Below are 22754 nucleotides of genomic sequence, written 5' to 3' on the forward strand. Positions count from 1 at the left end.
ACTCTTCACCAGCTACACTATGACTTTCCATACTACCAAGATCTCTCAACTCAAAAACCCCCCTTGGATGCATACCATATACAACATAGAATGGACTACTCCAATTAGGAGAATCATTAAATGCAAACTCATCTTGAGCCAAAGCTAGATCCCAAGTACTTGGTGATTTGCCAACAATACATCTCAACGTATTTCCAAGGCTTCAATTAACAACCTTTGTTTTACCATACGTTTGGGGGTGGTAAGAAGAACTAAAACTCATATTTGTGCCCAATTTCTTCAACAAGGTCCTCCAAAAGTGACCCACAAACTTAGTATCCCTATCAAAAATGATACTTTTGGGAATTCCGTGCAACCTCACTACTTTAATGAACAAATTTTCTATGTTAGTGGCATCACTATTTTTCTTGCAGGGTATGAAATGTACCATTTTAGAAAATCTATCTACTACAACAAAAATAAAACAATTGTCCCTTTGTGTGTGAGGAAAACCCAATACAAAGTCCATACTCACTAAGTCCCAAGGCCGAGTTTGAACTAGAAGTGGGTGATATAGCCAACATTTTGGCTTCTGCCTTTGGCATGTTAAAAAATGTTTCACCTTTCTACATATCTTCTCACATCCACTTGCATCTTGGGCCAATAATAATGAGTGCTCAATTGCATATAAATCTTATCCCATCCCAAGTGACCAACAAGACTACCACAATGTTTTTCCTTCAATAAATTGTCTCTCATGGATCCTTTAGGAATGCACAACTTATTCTCGTTAAACAACAAACCTTCTTGAATCATAAATTCCACCCATGGCTCTCTATTCCTGGCAATAGGATCACCGCGAACTTCAAATGCCTCTTAAAAATCTGCATCCTCTGCATACAATTCTTTCAAACTTCCAAAACCCACACTGTTAGATTGTATTTCACAAAACAACAAATTATTCCTACTCAAAGAATCAACAACTTTATTCATTTGTCCACTTTTATGTTTCAAAGCAAAGGTAAAAATTTGGAGATACTCAACCCACTTGGTATGTCTTTGATTCAACTTGTGTTGATTGTTTATGAGCTACAAAGCATAATTATCTGTGTACATAATGAATTCTTTTGGAAGAAAACAATGCCTCCATTTCTTTAAGGACTGAACCAAAGCATAAAATTCCAAATCATAAGAAGAATACTTCCTTTTTTACTCATTTAGTTTCTCACTTAAGTATGCTACTAGTTTACCTTCTTGACTTAGGACTGCCCCAATAGCCAAACCACTTGCATCACACTCCACTTGAAACACTTTGTCAAAATCGGGCAGAGAAAGAATGGGTTGCTCACTCACCTTTTATTTAAGTAATTTAAAACTTTCTTTTGCCTTCCTAATCCATTCAAAATGTCTCTTATTCCCCTTAATAGTCTCAAGAATAGGAGCAACAACATGACTGAAATTCATTATAAATTTCTTGTAAAAACTTGGTAACCCATGAAAATTCCTTTCCTCCATTACACTTTTTGGTGTTGGCCACTCAAGTATGACTTGTATCATTTCCTTGTCCATATTTAATCCATTATTGGACACCACAAAGCCCAAGTATATTAGTTTGGTATGCAAAAGACACACTTCTTGAGATTTATCTACAACTTTTCCTCATGTAACCTCCTCAATACCTATCTCAAATGCTCTAGATGCTCTTCTTTAGACTTGCTAAACACCAAAATGTCATCCAAATATACAATTACAAATTTACCAACTAATGGTTTCAAAACCTCATTCATTAGCCTCATAAAAGTATTTGGTGCATTAGACAATCCAAAAGGCATAACTATCCATTCATACAAACCATCACTAGTCTTATACGTTGTCTTCCATTCATCACCCAGTCTGATTCTTATTTGGTGGTAGCCACTTTTAAAGTCTATTTTAGAAAAATACATAGAACCTCTCAAACAATCCATTAAGTCTTCAATTATAGGAATGGGAAACATATATCTGATGGTAATCTTATTAATATCCCTTGAATTAGTGCACATACACCATTCCCCTCCTTTATTTGGCACAAATACCGTGGGAACAACACAAGGACTTAGGATTTCCCTTATCAATCCTTTTGATGTAGCCATAACCGGTGAAACCCTCAAAGAGAATCAATTGGCTTATGCAGCAAGAGTAGCACAATGAAAGCAGCAAAAAACATAGCAAGATTACATAAGAAGATCATATTATTGCTTTAGAACTTCTGACTATCATCCGGCTATCATCATATAATTATCAAAGAACATTCGGTAGTTAACTGGTCACATGCAGGCTATCAACTATATACAATCCAACCCGAAACTCTAAGAATCAATCTGATCACAAAATGCAAATCTCAAACCTTATTCTTAATTCTACTTCCTCTGCCCCTATAAATGATTACATAATACCATATTTATACCCACTAGAACATATCCAACTCGGCCTCATAAGATTACATTTACCAATGCAGGAAAATGAAAACATGTAACTAGGTCGACCCTAAGAATTAAAGAAATCTTTTTGAAAAATAACAACCAAGAGATGCGGTTCAATAGGAAGGTTAGCCACACGACAAAGAACATCGGACAAGACCCAAGATAGATCCACATGCTCAGAATTGCGCTGTTAATGAAGGAAAACCAACCGGTAAGGACAAGAACTATCCCGGAACCCAAAAACAGTCAACCGAAAGCAATAACTGACTGGAAAGAACCCAAATGAATTGAAAAATCTGGAACTAAGCACAGGAACCATCTTGGAAACCAAAAATAAGATCTTCCACAGAAAAACAAGCAACTATTGATACCAACCGGTAAGAACACAAAAAAATGCACAATGAACTAAACAAGAACAAAAACTAAAAGGAAATATTTTTGGTTGATGCAAGATTGCTCATCAACCAGAGATGCTCCTGCATCAGACAACCTAGGTAGAAAAATATGTTCCATGAGAGGCAACTTGTAATGCCCACCAAAATACCCTAGAGAAATATAGCTTAATTTTTTTTAACAATACAACACATAACATCACTTAAGAAATGTAGAGAGCACACAACAACATTTAAGTGTTATGAACATAGAATAATTCACTCAAACTATTCAAACAATTATGCAAGCGGAAAACAATAAATCATTACTACTACCTCCCTAGGGTATCTCAACAACATTACTTAATCTACCTACATAAGAAATAAACATTTAATTTCTTCTAAATCAATACCTCATAATATTAATCATTATACACATATAGGTGCATCATAGACATACCTAACACTCATGATATGCAACCTACTTAATCTTTTATTTAATATGAGATTCTATCTTTCAATGCACCACTATTTCCTTTTTCACTTAGATTCATTTTATACACCAAGTCCAAATGTTCCTATTACCATTAACCAACCTCTGACTATAAACATCACCATACACATACCAAGATTAATCCCTTACATTTCATTAACATGATTTCCATTTACAATTAACTTCTACATAGTTATTTATAATTCTATTCTCCTAACATACTTATTACTGCATCATGATTCCAAAAGCACATAATGCAATACTCACAAGGTCTCCTTAAACATTTAACCCATAGCTCATTTAATACTCATAAAATCTCTTACACTATATCAACTAACCAACAATCATCTCATTACAAATTAAGGTACAATATCCTAATTCCATAACAACTAATAGCATCCACCAAATGTAGATATAATTCTTAAACTATAACACATGATACATTCTAATCCTTTCCTAAAAGACAAGAACTCATTTAATCATCTTCCCATACACTTACTAGTAATTTCCATTAATAAGATTAGTAATTCATTCATTAAGAACATCCATACAATATTTTCATAAGGAACATTCAACTACATCCCAAGCATTATAAGATTTTCAATCCTACCATTAGATCACTAACTACAAAGTATGATGATATAATTTCAAATTCTTTAATCACAACTCATAAAAATGTCCTAAGATATCTTCCAAAATTACTCAAACTCATACATCCTATCAAGACATAACATTTCTTCTACTTAAATCATTAGTTAAAGACATCATTTCAAATCTCATACCATTATCATAACATTTACCCGATTTACTTTTAACATGGTTCATCAAGAATACAAAATACATCATTTAGTTTCGAACAACAATACTTATCCACATCTCATGCATCTATTTCATTTAATATAAATGCATTACAATACCACTCAAGGTTCATCATTACAATCATCTACCATAATCAAAAGCTATCACTATAACTAGAACAACATAGTCATTTCTCATATACATGACTTCTTTTACAACCATTACATAAGAATTTCTTTACATAAATCACATCATCATTTACATTCTTGCTGCAATTATTATCCATGAATAATCTAAAGAAGCATCCTCATCCACGCAATAAGAATCCAAAGATAGGAACTTCCCAATGGTTTAAAAGCACCAACCACCCGACCATGTGGAACCAAAGGAACCACCCCCTGTGCTAGGAGATGACATAAGGTCCCAACACACACTCTACATCTAGGCTGACACTCAAAACCAAAGAGACTAACCAACAAGGACTCTCAAGAAAGAACTCACACAGAGCCACAAGTATAAACTCCCAGAGGCGTAAAACTCATCAGGACATAAATGCATCCAATAAGCATAATCATAAATCATAAAAGGGGAACACATGTAGGAGTGGAGTGTCATCACATGCCATCCTCATGACACAATAACATAATAACACAAGACACTAGCCTGATGGACATGTGGAGCCATCTCAACCTATGAGAGACCAAGGGAGATTAGCTTATCATCTTCACGGCCTTCTCATGCTTATCCTAAAACATCCTCCCTAGGACATAAGTCATGAGGCTCAAAACTATTCATTATCTTGTTTAAATGAGTTATAATTTTCCCATCCCAATTAATTCATTATCAATGTTATCACTTGTTTACAAATCATGGAAAACTCCAATGTGCCCTAGTGGTCTAGACTTCATGCATCCTTACAAGGAACCTCATGCCAGCCTATCTCTTATGACCCTGGTCATCACAAGGAAGCCCACTCCTCCTAACATGGCCCAACAATAAATCACAAGAGGCTCTAAAACAAAATACAAATCTACAACATAACACTCATATGCATCCAATAGCTTAATCCCCAAAACAAGGATATTCAAGTAGCCAGAAACACAATGAACCTCTTGGCAATACCACATCAAAAGCTATAATTAACCATCAATGAAAAACATCATAAATATCATAAAAACCTTTTAATTCAAATCTGATTTAAATCTGAGACAAAACTGAAAATAGAACAACAACCAAACTCATATTCATAAAGCCTTATGACAAGGAAACTTGACACAGTCAAAGCTACAACAACATAAAAAAATGAGCCTCTTGGCCATTGATAAACATAGGCATATCAAGCCATTAAATTTGCTATCATTAATGAAAGTAAAACCACAACAAGGCCAACTCATTTGCTACCCCAAAACAGCAACACTTCCAACTCACCAATCATAGCACATCAATATGGATGAAAGCACAATTCTTTCCCCAATAACATAGGAAGGTAAATATGCTTGAAACCAACAAAATACATCAAATAAAATCAGATATAAAACTAGAAAACTCACCAACACCCTTAACAATGCCTCTAGTACAAGAATTAATCCTGAAAGTACCACACAATCAAGCAACTAACAAATTAACCTACAAGAAAAACTAGTCCAAGCCTTTAAACCAATTTAAATCCAACCACCAGAAATCTCCAAATTAATCTTAGAAATTCATTCACCAAAGATGTTGACCCTTGTGAATGCACAGGAAAACCTATTTATCAAAAATAAAAATAAAAATAAACAAAACCAAGCAAAACCATGCTCCAATCAAAATATTTCAAAAATATTATATTCCATACCTACCTTCCCAAAGTTCAAGAATATAAAATATATTTTCTATGTACCATAAAGTTCCAGCCAATCAATTCCAAGGGTAGGTAAAATAAATTAAACCATTGGTCGGGGGTGAAAATAACTTTTAAATAAAAGAATACAAATTACCCCCTTTTAATTACTTAATGGGTAAAATAATATTACCCAATAAATAATATTCACTTCAACATTAAATAAATAATAAACACTTGAAGGCCAATATTAAATCAAAACTCCATACATGACACAGACTCAGAAAGACACAGAAGGCTTTCAGCAAACCTAGAAATACAAATATTTCCCACAAACTATAGAATAAAACCTTACAACAAATTTATGCCTTCATATATTTCCTTCCTCACTATACAAATTTTAGATTCATTTCCCCAAGCTCACACATTCAATCTGCAGACACGAAGCATATAGGAAAATTGTAAAATAAAATATAAAAAGGTATAATACATCTCCAACCTGCAACCCGTGTTATGGAAGAAGTTGAAGAAGCCAAACCAAATCCAACCCAAGGTCCAGCCAAAATTCAAGAGAGAAGAAAACCAAAACCAAGAAGAAAACTTGCTGGAGAAAATTTTCCAGAGAGGAACCAACCCCCGAAAACTTCACGGAAAAGAAAATAAAAAGACAAACATTAACCAAAAACCCTAACCTCAATCTCAACCAATCAAAATATTCCAATCTATAATATATTTTACCAACCCCACCATATAATATAATTTTACCTCCCTTTTTAAATTCAACCAATAAGAGAAGAGGGTAGGTAAGGTAAATATAAATCATGCTTTTACAATTTGGTGGGAATGTTTTATCATTTTATTATTTATACAACCCACTTAATATAAAAGTCTAATAAATAAAACATGAGCCACAATTAAATAAATTAAATGGGGAAATTAAATAAAATAAACCAAAGACTCATAAATGAATTAATGAACTAGATAAACATTAAAAGCCAAATAAATATTAAACCACGGGCAATTAAATAAATAAATAAATACCAATAAAGGTCAAATCACAAATAAATATTAAACACATCATAAGCTAAACAATAAAAATTAAATACATATTAAATCATCATTAAAATAAATAAACATTTAAATATCAAATAATCAAATAACCAAAAAGGAAAGAATCCAATAAATTAAATTAAACATTAGATAACCAAATAATCAAATCGCTATTAATCAAAATAATTAAAATAAACATCATTAATTATTTAATCTCGCATCAATAATCAAATAGTCAATCTCAACATAAAAGGAATAATCAGCCAATACTAACATACTCACAACACAGAAGAAACCCAACTTACTAACTATCATGACGACTTGCACCAAGACACTGACGACTCACAGTGAACAACTTAGACCTAGAGTATGTGAGGGGAAATTGTGCCAACTCTGAACCACATACCATTGGGATTTAAAGACACGCTCAGACCTGTGGAGCCAGGTGGAGTCGATGTCTGGTACTTGAAAATCCTGCATCCACAAAGCAACGATATGATATATGCATATATATATATTATAATAGATAAGGGTTAGAGAATCACAACAACACATCCCACTTGCAATGAGTGATGTGCAATTGTCTCTATCTCGAAGACAGTCATACAACAATCAAACACACCATAAGATCAACTCATCATAGATAATCATTAAATATGGTTAGTTTATAAAAACATCATCAAGTGCATGATTAGTATAATTCACGATTATAGTAAGGCATGTAAAATCCATCAACAATTATGCTCATCAAATCACATGATCAATATGATCTTTCGATAGTCAATCACATAATAAGCATATAGTGTCTAATAAATCACACGATCATTAATGATAATATCAACATCCTATAAATCATATGAAATAGCCTATGCCCATTAGTGTTTATCACGCATGAATTAAAGGTCAACTCTAGTCAAACAAGTCAAGTCAGGGGTGGACCCTACACAACTCATGAACATCTAAAAGGATTTAGAATAAAGACCCCATGCTCATTTATGATCCAAACATCTTCCTTATCTGCCAACCTCTGCTTTAGCTCCATTGGTGCCTCAATTGGCTTCTCTAACCTCTAACTCTCTTTGTTTCTCTTCCTTTGCTTCAGATCTACACAATGTCTTTGTTTACTGCTCTCTTTTTTCTACAACTCGGATTTGCTTCTACCACAAGACTTCATCCGGTTTGTCACCATAGGCTCTCTGTCATTCAGTTCCATCTGTCCATCAAGCTCAATTGTCAGATCCTTCTACAAACTCATGTCACCCTCTAGTATAACATCTGCAATCGGTTCTATCAGATCTTTCTTTAAACCTTCTGGTGTAACCTCTGCCATTACATCTTTCTTCAAACCTTCCGATATAACCCCTGCCATCGGTTTCTCAATACTGTAACTTTTCTCAGAACTCAAATTCTTCACCTCCTTCTCTTTCTCCTTCAAATAAATCAATGTGAACTTTTTCCCATCCTTCTCAATAGTGACTAGGTTTCTTCTACAGTCATAAATAGCCCCTCTATCAAACTGCCAAGGTTTTCCCAACAAGACATGGCAAGCACTCATAGATACAACATCACACAAAACTTCATCTCTAAAAGGCCCAATGTTGAAATTCACCAAACACTGCTCCTTTATCTCTATCTTTTGATCACCATGTAACTAACTCACCTCATTAGGACAAGGATTATCAAGCCTCTTCAATCCAAGCTTCACAACCATCTCCTCAGATAGCAAATTACCAGTACTTCCACTATCTACAATAACCTTGCAACACTTACAACCTAATTTACACACAGTTTGGAAAAGACGCTTCCTTTGAGTAGATTTGGTATCCTTTCTTCTGAACATAAGGGATTCTCCTTGCTCCGGTGCATAGTCAAATCTGGTACCTTCGCCTTCTGGTTCCTCACTTGCCACACAACTTCTTGCCATTCCCTGCTTACACTCATTAAATCTATGTCTGGTTTCTCCACACTTGTAACATTTGCCAGGAAATTCTCTACCGGTACTGCTACTACCTTTCCTTTGAGATTTTTTTGTGGTTCTTTACTCCACTTAGGTTTTGATTCATCTTCCTCAACCAGTTTCTTCATATTGTCACTCATCTATCCTTTAAATTTCTCTTTCCCTCTATTCGGTTGTCTTCTTCTCAGCTTCTCCTCAGCCTTCAAAGCATATTGGTAATCTTCAACAGTGGAAACCCTCAACATACTCATCTCATCTTGAATGTTAAAAGCAAGTCCATTTATGTACCTCGCCACCTTTTCTCTGTCCATCTCTCTATGTCTAGATCTAATCACCACCTTGTAGAATTCCTCAGTATATTCCTTCACAGTCACGTTCCTCTGTTTCAGGTTCTACAACTTCTTGAACAACTCTAATTCATAGTCTCCCAGTATGAACTTGGCCTTCAATCTTGCAACCATTTGTCTCCACCGGGTGATCTTCACTTCACCATTCTCTACTCTATCTTTTTGCAATTCCTTCCGCCATAAGGAAACATGCCCTTTCAACTTAGTTTGTTCCAACCAGACTCTCTACAGATCCTTGACATCCTCAAACTCGAAGTAATCCTCCAACTCTCTGATCCAATCGATCAGATCCTCTAGGTTCAGCATTCCGGAATAGTTGGAAACTTCAACTTTATGAACTTGCACCACTTCTCTCAAGAATATTTCCTCTCTTTCATCTTTGAGTCCTTCAAATTCCTCAAGCTCTTCATTGGCTTCCTCATATTCATCTTCAGAATCAGGGTTTCTCTGCAAACCAGCCAAAGCGTTTCTAATTTCATTCCTCACTTCATTCTTGAAGTCTTCCATCATCTGCCCTACCCTTCATGGGTTTGTCCTTCTAGGCAACATCTCCTCCTCCACTCCAGTGAACTACCTCAACTCGGTGATCTAACTATCGGTTTCAATTGCCTCCCCTTGACGATCTATTGAACACACATGCAACCTACCTCCAATCAGTGATCTGTCCACCCAAAAGAATGCCTCAATGTTTGCAAACAATTCTTCCATCAGCCAGTCCATAACTAGCTCTGATACCACTTTATGCAACCATAACCGGTAAAACCCTCAAAGAGAATCAACCGGCTTATGCGGCAAGAGTAACAAAATGAAAGTAGCAAGAAAACATAACAAGATTACATAAATATATCATGTTATTGCTTTAGAACTTCTGACAATCATCTAGCTATCATCGTATAATCATCACAGAACATCTGGTAGTTAACCTATCACATGCAGGTTATCATCTAGATACAATCCAACTCGGACTCTAAGAATCAACCGAATCATAAAATGTGAATCTCAATCCTTATTCTTAATTCTACTTCTTTTATCCCTACAAATGATTACGTAATACCATATTTATACCCACCAAAACATATATGGGTCAGTCTCATAAGATTACATTTACCAATGTAGGAAAATGAAACGTGTAACTAGGTCGGCCCGAAGAATTAAAGAAATCTTTCTGAAAAAATAACAACCAAGAGATGTGGCTCAGCAAGAAGGTTAGCCACACACCAAAGAACATCGAACAATACCCAAGATAGATCCACATGCCAAGAATCATGTCGGTAATGAAGAAAAATGAATTGGCAAGCACAAGAACTGTTCTGGAACCCAGAAATAGTCAAGTGGAAGTGATAACTGACCGGAAAAGAACCCCAATGAACTAAAAATCTGGAATTAAGCACACAAACCAGCTTGGAAACTGAAAATAAGATTTGCCACAAAAATACAAGCAACTACCGGTACCAACCGGTAAGAACACAGAAAACTGCACAATGAACTAAACAAGAAAAAAAACTAAAAGGAAATATTTTTGGTTGATGCAAGATTGCTCATCGACTGAGTATTCTCCTGCATCACCTTTCTTCAAAGGGTCCTCTACTTGATTCCTTATCTCTTCATTTTTCATAGGTTTCAACCTATAGGTTACCTTGTTTGCAAGGATAGCTCCAGTAATCAAATCCATATCGTGGCTAATGCTTCTCATAGATGGCAACTCACTAGGAAAATTAGATGCAAAAAATTCTAAATGGTCATTCAAAATACCTTGCACTTTAGGACGTAAATCATTAAGTTTTGTAGTTGTATACACATGCCTAGGTTTAAAAACCAAATCAAACCCTACTTCTTCATTCTTCATTTCATGTATGAATTCCTCACCACTTACTAGCATTACCTTACTATTGCTACTACTATTGTTTCTTGCTTCTTGTTCCTTCATAGGCATCAAAGTATGTTTCACTCCATCTTTCTCAATTGTATAGGTGTTCTGCCTTCTATTATGCACCACTTTCCTATCAAATTGTCATGGACTTCCAAGCAATACATTACACACATCCATGGGCATTATATCACATAACACACTATCTTTATAACTTCAAATCTGAAAAATCAACATAAGCTTGCTCATTTACTAACAATTGATGTCCTTTATGTAGCCATGATACCATATAAGGAGATGGATACTTGATCCTTTTAAGGTCTAACTTATCTACCATCTCAGCTACAATAATGTTATCCATACTACCACTATCAACAATCAATCTACAACATTTACCTTTGGACTTACATTTTGTTTTGAATAAGGCTCTCCTTTGACAGGTTCTTGGTTTTCTTTTTAGGGATTCAACAATAATGACTCTCTTGATTTTGGTTCCTCCTTGTGGTGAACAGATGACCCCACACTTTCTTGATCAGCATGAAAAATTTGATTACTCCTTTCAAACTTCATATGCCCTCCTTGAGAGGACTCAGAGAATTACCAACTCTTGTGCCCAACTTGGTTGCACTTGATGAATTTTGTAGTGAACCCTCTTCCTCGACCTTGTGAGCCACCTCTTTCATAGGATCTTTCACCTTTGTTTTGGTAACCTCCTCTATCATTGTTGGTTTCCCTACTACTACTTCCATCCCCTTCTCCTTGATGGTGTTTATATCCTCTACCAAACTATTGTCCCCTCCCTCTAAAACCTCTTCCTCTCTTCATCTGTCTCTGACTTTTCTTTCGCTGCAATTTCTCATCTGCCTTTAGGGAAAGCTGATAAGCCTCTTCAAGGATTCTATGGGACACAAGACTTAATTCATCTTGTAAACTATACTTCAGACCATTCATATTTCTAGCTATTTTCTGTTAGGTCCCAGAGACAACTAAGAGGGGGGGGTGAATCAGTTGTCAAATAAATTTAAACCAAAACAACTTAATCAACTTTCTGCTTACTACCAATGAAACAGACTATTATACCGGTGGACAGTCTTATCAGATAATTACAATACCAGTAAAGATTGATGCATGAAAAAAAAAGACAAAGTCAACCAAAATACATAACACCAATATTTGTACGTGGAAACCCTATAAGGGGAAAAACCACGGTGGGAAACCTTACCCACAATCAGATGATGCTACTGCAGATAGTAAGTGTATACAAATGGGGTCTGCACATACAGAAAGGCCAAGCGCCTAGAGCTCACTGCTCAAACACAAAATGGGAGTCACGCTGACTACAATTGGATGGTTAAATCCAATAAGAATGTACTGCTCAAAATAGCATCTTCAGATGCTGGATTCAGTACCAATGTAGTTCTGATTGTCTTCACAAAAACCCTCCTTCACCTTCAAATGATGTCTGCATGTATAGATCTCCTCATTCTCGCATATGTCTTCACACAATTCTATTTCACATTTCACACTTGATCTTACAAATAAGATCTTACATTTATACCATAACCTAGGACCAATTTTAGTAGGTCGGCTCTACAAGATATATTACAATAAAATAATTTTACAAACAAAACAATATCCGATGCAATAACCAATTCAACATGTCGGCTCAATGCATTTACAACAACAATAATTCATTTTTATAGTGTGTCATGCTGATCTAGAAAAGATAAACCTGTCAGTGTAACCTGGACCTATTTGCCGGTAACAGCAAATATGTAAATATGAATATGCCAATTCACAAAACTCCAAGACAAGGTGTCCGCGCGATGTGAAGGAAACCTGAAATTTATACCTATCCGAGAAGGAGGTGATGCACCAAATGATTGACTGAGATCTGCAACCTATCTAACTCACAAAACCCTTCAACAAAAAAGACCCGAATCTCTACAACTCAACTAAACAATAAGATGCATAAGTATTTACTAGAAAGGTTTGAATCCAAATCTTGCTTGAAGGAAAACAATGATTTGATGTTTTATTATGGTTTATGCTTGAAGGAAAACAATGTATTATCTTTCTTGAAGGAAAACAGTGTATTTATTATTTCATTTCATGGTGAATGATTTGATGTTTTATTATGGTTTATGCTTAATCCTTTAAATATTTCTCATTCAAATATGGTTGGTGTAGGAAGATACATGATAGGTGCTCTTGGACATTGACTGTGTCTCTGATATTAATATTGTATACTCTTTCTCTTAGACATTTCCTTATCTCAAATCTATCTTCTATCCTTGGCATTTTTGTATTCATGTGCTAGTCCAAATTGTTCAACCTTCATATTTATGAGAATGAAACTATTTGACTTTTAGAGCTCTCTATCCCACTAATATGCCTTGACTGCACTTTGATCAATAGTCTCTCCCTATTTTTTGAGTGCTTTGTGGCTATGATCTTAGGTTGTAGTTGCTCATTGATGCTCCTATGACTGTATTTGTTTTGAATACTCTATGTATACTATGTGAATATGACTAATCAAAATCCTTTTTCCGTACTTCCCTATCAAGGGTTTGAGTCTAAAACTTGAGGCATATGGCTTGAAGGGGCTATGAATAGCTCATTTGTTTATTGCATTGGTAGTCATTGTTATTTTGTCTCAGAAATTTTTTGTTACTGCTCTTGAATGTGAACTAAACCATACCTTGATTGGTCTTTCAAAATGATCCTATCTATGCTTTTATTCAAACAAGGTATCGAGGCTGCATTATATTCTTTAAGGCTCTTCCATTCACTATTTGACACTCTTAATGGTGTAACTGCTATAGTGTTATGAGACCTACGACCTTATTTTTACTTTTATCATTGGTACCTACTATACTGTAATTATTGATAGACAATCATGACTACTTTGTATGTTGGTAGGGTTGTCCCTTGTGAGTCTTTAATGCCTTTAATTGTCCTATTAAGAGGTCTTCAACTTTGATTTGTGTGCTACACCCTCTCTCTTCACTATTAATGGGCTTTCTATCATTATTTCTTGTGATGTCCCTATCTTTAAACATATATCAAATAGCTTCTATGTCTTCGAAGTGTTGGGACAATGTTCTTCTTGACTGTATTTTGCCCTTATTCGTAGAGATAATTGTGTTGTGACAGAGAGTATGCACTTTATAGCCTTGAAGGCTAGCTATATTGCTTTTGACTTTTTATTGAATGTCATGTTTTATCTCTACTTTGTGGTTGTATCCTTGTCAGTGACTGTACTCACATCATTTACTCGGTTACAATACTAAGACAGTAGTAAACTTTGGCTTTTTGGTTGTCATTTGATGCCACGAGGATGTTTCTCCTTCAACTAAACCTTCTCTAGGGCTAGATAGGACCCTTAACTATTGAAAAGGAGATACATTGTGTTATGGACTGTTCCCTTCCTGTTAATATTCTCCTTAGTGTTCTTATTATAGTCTTCTTAGTATTGATTCATGGTGATCAAAGGTTTCTCTCACATCTACTGTCTTGTGACTGTATAATTATCTAAAAATGTTGCTTAACAATGCTTAATGATTCCTATTTATCTTCATATTTGTCTTGATTGTCATACTTTGTTGACTTAATGGTCTTCCTGAGTGATGATTGTGTTTGTCTTGTACTTCTAGGAGTATGTGATTGTCATATATCTCATTCACAGTGTATTAAACATTGTCCTTCTAATAACCCTAGATTGAGATTTCAATGTTTTGAGGGTATTCATTCTTGAAGGATGATCTTCTATGACTGCATCAAGTGTTTGATGGCCTCTTTATCATGATATTTGACAAGGCTTCTATGGGGTTGTGAAAGAAGATTTTAGCTGTTGCTAATATTTTTAGTCCTCTTTTGTGGTGTGCACTAATAATAGTGACTTTGAAAGACTACAAAAACTATCAAAGATGAATATATAGGCTTTGTTACTTGCTTTTATAACAATGATTGCATGTGCATCATGAGATCGATACCCATTTGACATTGAACTAGAATCACTTTTGTGTCTTGTGACTCCAAGATGTTGCTATCGGTCATATAGGATTGTGATTCTTCACCTCTCTGCATCATTTGATGGTTTTCAACCATTATACATAAAAGGCTACTCTTATTGTCACTCATAAAGAGATTTGGCTTGCTTGATTTTACTAATTGTCACTCATAAAGAGATTTGGCTTGCTTGATTTTACTATCTTTACAATCTTCTATAGTGACTGTCTTACTTTGTAGGTAAAGGGTCTTGCTACTGCTATTATGCTCGCTGCTCTATGCTTCCATAAGGCTTACTTTGAGCCTAAAGACTCAATTTTAAGAACATGGCTATAAACCCTAAGCTGAAAATGCATACAATCATCTCTTATGTTATTCACTCATGGCTATGAGTAACCTCAGAAATAGAAGGCCTAAAAACTTTCATGTGCATAGGAGATTAAATGCTTTTACTATGAATCATAACACAGTTTTTAGAGACTTGTGAGCAAGTGGGAGCATGATCTTGCATGGGATTTGCTTGAGATGTTACAATGTTTCATTGATTGTTAAGGAATTTCCCATGCATTTCCCTCTTTCATATATGATGCTTCAAACCTTAGAACAACTTGTTCAACTAGCCCTTGAACCTTTGTGACTGAAATTTCATGTATTCCTCGTTGCATGCTTCCTGTAACTCTACCTTGATGGATTTATTGGTACTGAAACAAAGGAAAGAAGATTTGGCATGCAACCATTCTCACATAAAATTTTCTCATTTTATTGAAATCACAAGATGAACTAGAATAATAGTAAAGAAACCCTAGAATTACGTGAATTTTTACTTAGCATGAGTTTTAAACTTTCACATTTCCCTATTTCATGCCCAAAATTTGACTTTGACTTATTCAACATGGGAAAAGGGATTTCTCTTTTCTTGGAACCTTTTGTAAATAAATAAAGACAAACATAATATTTTATTTATTTAGACAACTTAAATCAAAGGCTTCTGAAATAATTCCTCCTTTTTAGTACTTAGAACCCTCAAAAATTTTGGCATAAGACTTAGAGGGATATCTTAGGCCATTTTTTACCTAGGAATAAAAAATAGGCAATAGTTTCAAATTATACAATCTCTTGAAAATATTTGTTTGATAATCTCTAGGAAGGAACTTGGCCTTCAATTTTGCAACCATTCGATCCCATGAGTTAATCTTTTTTTTATTTTTCCTTCTTCTCTCACATTGGACAAAGTCCCACCACATAGCAGTCTGGCCCTTCAATCTAGTGTAGGCCAAATTATCTTCTTTCCTCTGTAACTCCCTCATACTTGAAGTACTTACCCAAGTCATTGATCCAATCAATTAAGTCTTCACCATTGAGGCTTCTTGAATATGTAGGAACCTCTATCTTGGGTTTCAAACCCACATTCAACACTGTCCTCAATAACCTTTCCTCAAACCTTTCAAGTTCTTCATGTGATTCCTCATTCTATTCTTGTTCTTGTTCTTCCTATTCATTATCACTAACATCAAATCAGGGTTTTATTTTCTTTGTTCCCTTTCTAAGGCATCCATTTGTGTGATCAGATGTCACAACATCTTAGGAACTCCTTCTCCATGTTCTGTAATTCCCACCAAAATACCCTAGAGAAAATAACTAAAATAACTAACAAATAGAGATTTTTGTTTTTAAACATCTACTAAAGCAACATAAATAACTATCATTACTCAAGATCATAGATTAACAACTACATGAATACATAGAACATTATAATCTTAGCAACATCCATAGCAATATAAACACAAGTAGAAATAACATCATAACCATTATTATCTCAAACATACATCTATCCACTCATTCTTTCCCCTAGGGTATTTCAACGTCACTACTTAATCAGCTCTTAAAACATAAATACATTTCCATATAATTAAAGATGAGCAAAAACTCAAGTGCAATGGTTAGTAGACTAAAACATAAACATTCAAGCATTCAAACAAACATAACCATTATACCTCAAATTATTGTATTCTCCTTCAGATTGAGCCTTAGATGAAGTTGAAGATGTGCCCCTCTTCAACTTATTTGGATTGGCTCCAAGATGAGTTGTGGATTGCTCTCCACACACAACAACACAAGGGTGGATGGATGATGGATGATTGCAAATGGATGATTGATATAGATGCCTAAACTTGACTATAATGGAGATAATAAGGAGAAAATTCTAAGCACAAATTAATGACATGTGATTGCATGGAGATGAGATGTGAAATGAAGAGGAGGAGACCCCAATTTATAGCTTTGAAGGAGGAGGAATGGACAGTCAATATTGATTTAAATGGAGAGCCAAGATTGAAGGAAATGGATGAAGTGGATTGAGAGGACATGGTGTGGAGACCAAGAGATTTTCCATAAATGCATTTCTTGTCTCCACACTCCACAATGTGCATGGGGAAGATATCCTCAAGTACATTGGGAAGACAAAAAGGAATTTAAAAAATCCTTGGGGGAGGACAAGGGAATGAAAAATTCTCAAATAATGAGGTGCATAAAATAATGAGGAGAGAAAAGCATTAAAAATTCTTTGGGAGAGGAGAGTGCATAGGAAAGTGGGAGAATTTGAAATCCTTGAAATGACCAAAGTTGGTGCATTTAAGGTTGGGGGTTGGGAGGGAGACAAGCCATTTATGGCAAGTAGTTGACTTTACTCTAATCATGATGATTAGGATTGTGCAAATGATTCGGAAGGGGGATTAAGTGGGTTAATGAGGGATTATAGTGCAAGTGGAAAAGTGGGAAAGTTAGGAGGATTTGACAAGAGGAGAGAGAATGAGTGGAGGAATTAAAAATTGGAGAATAATGTTAATGGGGTTTCTAGAAGAATTAATTAGCTTAATTGAAGATTAGAAGAAGGTGATTTCTAGGAATCACATGATTTAGTTAATTAATTAGAATTAATTAACCAAAGGGGATTTTAGAGGAATTATTAATTATATGACTTTAGAAGAATGGGAATAATTAATTTATTTGACAAATTAATTATTTGGGCTATAGTGACAGGATTGATTAAATTTAATTTAATTAATTATGAGAAGAATAAAGGGAATAACATCATTAAATTAATTAATTATGAAGCAAGGATAAATTAATTAAATATTTGATTTGATTAATTTTAGACGTCTACAATAGCATTTCTTAAACTATTAACATCAATTGCAACCATAACCTATCATATCCATTAATTATCTAGATTTATCTTAATTACACCAAATCCAAATGTTCCTAAATCCCATATTCTTCCATAATTCATTTACCATAAATCCACACACACACACACACAGATATATATATATATATATATATATATATATATATATATATATATATCCTTCCCTATAAACAAATCTAGATTACTTCCTTAAAAATAACCATCACATATTTCATCAAGCTTATTATCCATATACATATGCAAGAATTATAACAAGAAGTATTGATCTTCTTTCCAATTAGGATCTCATGCTACTAGACCAATTCAAGAACCATATGATACAACAAGTATGCACATAATTCAACTACTCAATTTCCTATTCCAACATAGGATCTCAATCTATACATAATGAACATTACTACAACATGAATCATATAATGAATATATTATCTTATTCTCTTGCATAAGAGTGCAAGATACAAGTACATAGTCTCTTTTATATTCACAGTGTCATCATGATACAATGTACTATCTCAAATACATAGAAATTAGCTACAGGACCATTTGTATAATGAAGAGTCATAGAATCCATATCCAAGAACGCAACCGTCCACAAAGAACATCCCAATGGAAGAAGGCATCAAACCACCCCCCATGCTAGGAGATGACATGGGGTTCCAAGTCACACTCAAGACCTAGGTCAATACCTAACAACAAAGGGACTCAACAAGACACCCATAAGAGACTATAACCATAATAATGAATCAAATCACATCACAAGGTTAATAATAAATCAATAAACTCCCAGAGGTATAAAGAAAAAATCGAGGCATAAGGATAATGGAAACATGTAGGAGAAGAGTGTCATCGTATGCTATCCTCAAGATAGAAGGGGCCAAGCCACACCCTGATAGACATGTGGAACCATCTCCACCTTGGAGCCAAACAAGGGAGATCAGTTTACTACTCCAATGATCTTCCCAAGCTCATCTCGAGTCAACACTCAAGGGCTATGAGGTGGGGTATAAAAAACCAATTTCATTTTCTTGATTAAGTGAATTCCTAATTAACCAAACCACTAATTAATTATTAAGGTTATCACTTGAAATTACAAAGGAAAACTCTTCATGTGGTTCCATCGAGTCTAGACACCCTCCTAGAGATCCATTGCTCATGACCCTAGTCCTACACATGCAAGAGCCCACTCCCCTAATCATGGACCAAATAGGGGAAAAACATAATGAAAATATCATCACATAAACCTCTACAGTGAGGCACAACATATCCTCTTGTTGGAGCAACACTAATCCATCCTCAAACAACAAGGATTCACTCAACTTGATGGAGCAACATTACAAAACCTCAATGGAATAAGTACATTTTTTTTTGCCAGAGTTCAAATGAATTTAAATACATCAAATATGAATAGCATTGTGCCCCAAAATCTCAAACACATCATAACAAAGCCTCTGGAGTCAAGACAAATCAGAAAAACCAACTTAGAATGGTCAAAACTGACAAAAAGACTCATTGATACCAAAATGGTGCTTTTGTTACTAAAGTGGTGCTTTTGTTGCATGAAGTGGCACTTTTGTTCATTTTTTTAGCTCTTTTGTAACAAGATGCAGAAAACTCAAAAATAAAACCCAGAATGATCCACACTTGCCCGGAATTGGACACACACTTCACAATGACATAAAATCAACCCAGAAGGATCATAAAACCATATTGAAATCAAAACATAACTCTATTAAGGCCAACAAGGCCAAAATTCAACATTTTAACAATAAAATATGGCATTACATTGCCCAGACTTAGACACAGACACAACCTTCCTATATTTACTTAACCAAAAGGACAAATAACACAAGAAGGTCCCGATACAAGGTAAGCAAAGACAAATAAACTAGATCATTAACACAATGCATTCACAGGAACCTCCAAATCAACACAATAACAAACACAATGCCCTTTTCTGACATTGCACACACACAGATTCATAAAATCATATATAAATCTTTTTTCCCAAAATATTCTTCCCAATAATTGATAATAGAATAATCATTCACTTCCAAATCTCCCCAAACACACTTACAGGCATTGACAACCAATCTTTCTAAAACAAAACTGAGAATAAGGTATCTAAAAACCAACCTGGAAAATTGAAGCAAAGGCAAAATAAATCCAGTGAAGAGAAACTCCAAAACCAACAAGCTCCAAAATGCCAATACAAAATCAAAACCCAAGCGAGAATCCTTCGGAAAACTCCAAGCAATCTCTAAGAAGCCAATCAACCAACCCCTGTGAATGCACATGCAACCAAATTTCTCAAAAATCAAAACAAAAACTATAAAAACCATCGGTCAATAGAAATGTTCCTAAAAACTATATTCCATACTTACCACCCCCACCTCCAAAAAAAATAAAATAAAATAAAAATATAAAAAATATATTATTTGCTTACCCCAATTACTTCATCCAATAGCAAGGCGGGGTAGGTAGATTTTATAATATTTAATTAACCAAGAGGGGTAAAAACAAATTAATGGAATAATAAATCAAAACCAATAGATAAATAATAAACCATGGGTAATGTTAATTATTTACCCAAAATTAAATATTAAATCCTTTGAATTAACAACGAAAATTAATTTTATAACAATTAAATAAATAGTAAAAATAAATAATAAACAATAACAAATCCCAAATGCACAATTAAATAAATAATAAATGAATAGTAAATAATAGATAATAAATCAAAACCAATTAATAAACAAACAAATTAAATAAATCAAAGCTACTGCCAATAAGATCCAAATAAATATTAAATCAAACCAAGTCATAAAGAGACATTAATAAATAATAATTAATTAATAAATAATCATTTAAACAATAAATCAATAAATCATCTAAATTAAATAAATAGAATAAAATAAACATAAGATAAATAATAAATCATCAAATGATATTAATACCTTAATCTAGCCACATAATAAATTATATAATAAAATCAATTATTAATTTAATTAAACAATCATACTCACAAGACCACATGACAAGGGTTCTAACAACCACAATGTGCCACAAGACAATTCTAACATGACTCAACTGATAAGGCAACAACTTAATCCTAGAGTGTGTGAGGGAAACACATGCCATCTCCAACAACTTGCCATTGGGATAAAGACATGCTCAGACCTGTGAGATTGGGTGGAGTCGATGTTTGGTACATGCACTCCTACAACCACCACTAAATGCACTACAACATATATGCAACACATATACATCATAAATGATCAGGGAAGTGATAGAGAATCACAATGTCATATCGTACTTGCAATGAGTCGTATGACATCATCTCTAATCACGAAGACACTAGAAGACACTCACAAACACCATTACCTGAACTCAATCATTATAATCATAGAATAGGGTTAACATCATCAAAATCCCATAATAAATATGATCCATCATGAATAATGAGCACATATAAACCATCAAATATAGGTCCATCATCAATATAGTCTAAAATGTATCAATCATTCACATGAATCATCAAATAGCATAGGTCCACATAAAGTATCTAGCATCAATAATATCATCTGCGATAGAAATAAACTCATGAGTAATCATCAAAATATCAACCACGTGTCTAAATAAGTCCATCAATGCATAAATCAAAATGAAAGACTAGGAGGGACACTACATGTTCCCTTTTGCTTCTTCCTCGGGCTCCTCCTCTACCCATTCTCCTTGGAGACATTGTGTCCACACAACTCAAGCCCAATCTCTTTCAGGATCTGATAAAACTATAATGGCATGCCTTTCTGATCAAAAAAATAAATAAGCACACATAAAAATTTACAAGTAATTTATAGGGCAATAATGATAGGAAGTTCAAGAGTAAACAGAGAACCAATTTATATCATTGATTTGTTCCATTTATGACAGGAGACAAAGAATAGTCCTTACAAAGTAGGCTCGATTAAAACACCATGAAATAATACTTGTCCCATACACAATGTTCCTAAAAAATACAAGAGTTATTTGACCTCATTGAGGTCTTGGTCTATTTGCAAACAAACATAACATTAAACCTTCCACCAGTTGTTACAGCCTTCTTCCCAAACTAGCCCGATTGATCATCCACATCAGTCAAATTACTCTGTGCTTCAACCAATTTTGACAACACAACCTTCAACCTTCTCTTCTTTGTGGGAACCGACCAACTCTCCCTCTCGACCAAACCAACCCCTATACAGTGAAAATTTTCCCTTCAAATAGAGATAAATTTGGTTGGTTAACAGTTGCCAACATGGCCTTGGTAACCAACTACCACTGTGTGCCCTTGCAACAGACTACCAACATGTGCAACTATCAGTTGTTACCTGGGTTATTGAACTTAGTTACAAA

Source organism: Cryptomeria japonica, chromosome 11 (assembly GCF_030272615.1).
Source record: "Cryptomeria japonica chromosome 11, Sugi_1.0, whole genome shotgun sequence".
Lineage (NCBI taxonomy): Eukaryota > Viridiplantae > Streptophyta > Pinopsida > Cupressales > Cupressaceae > Cryptomeria > Cryptomeria japonica.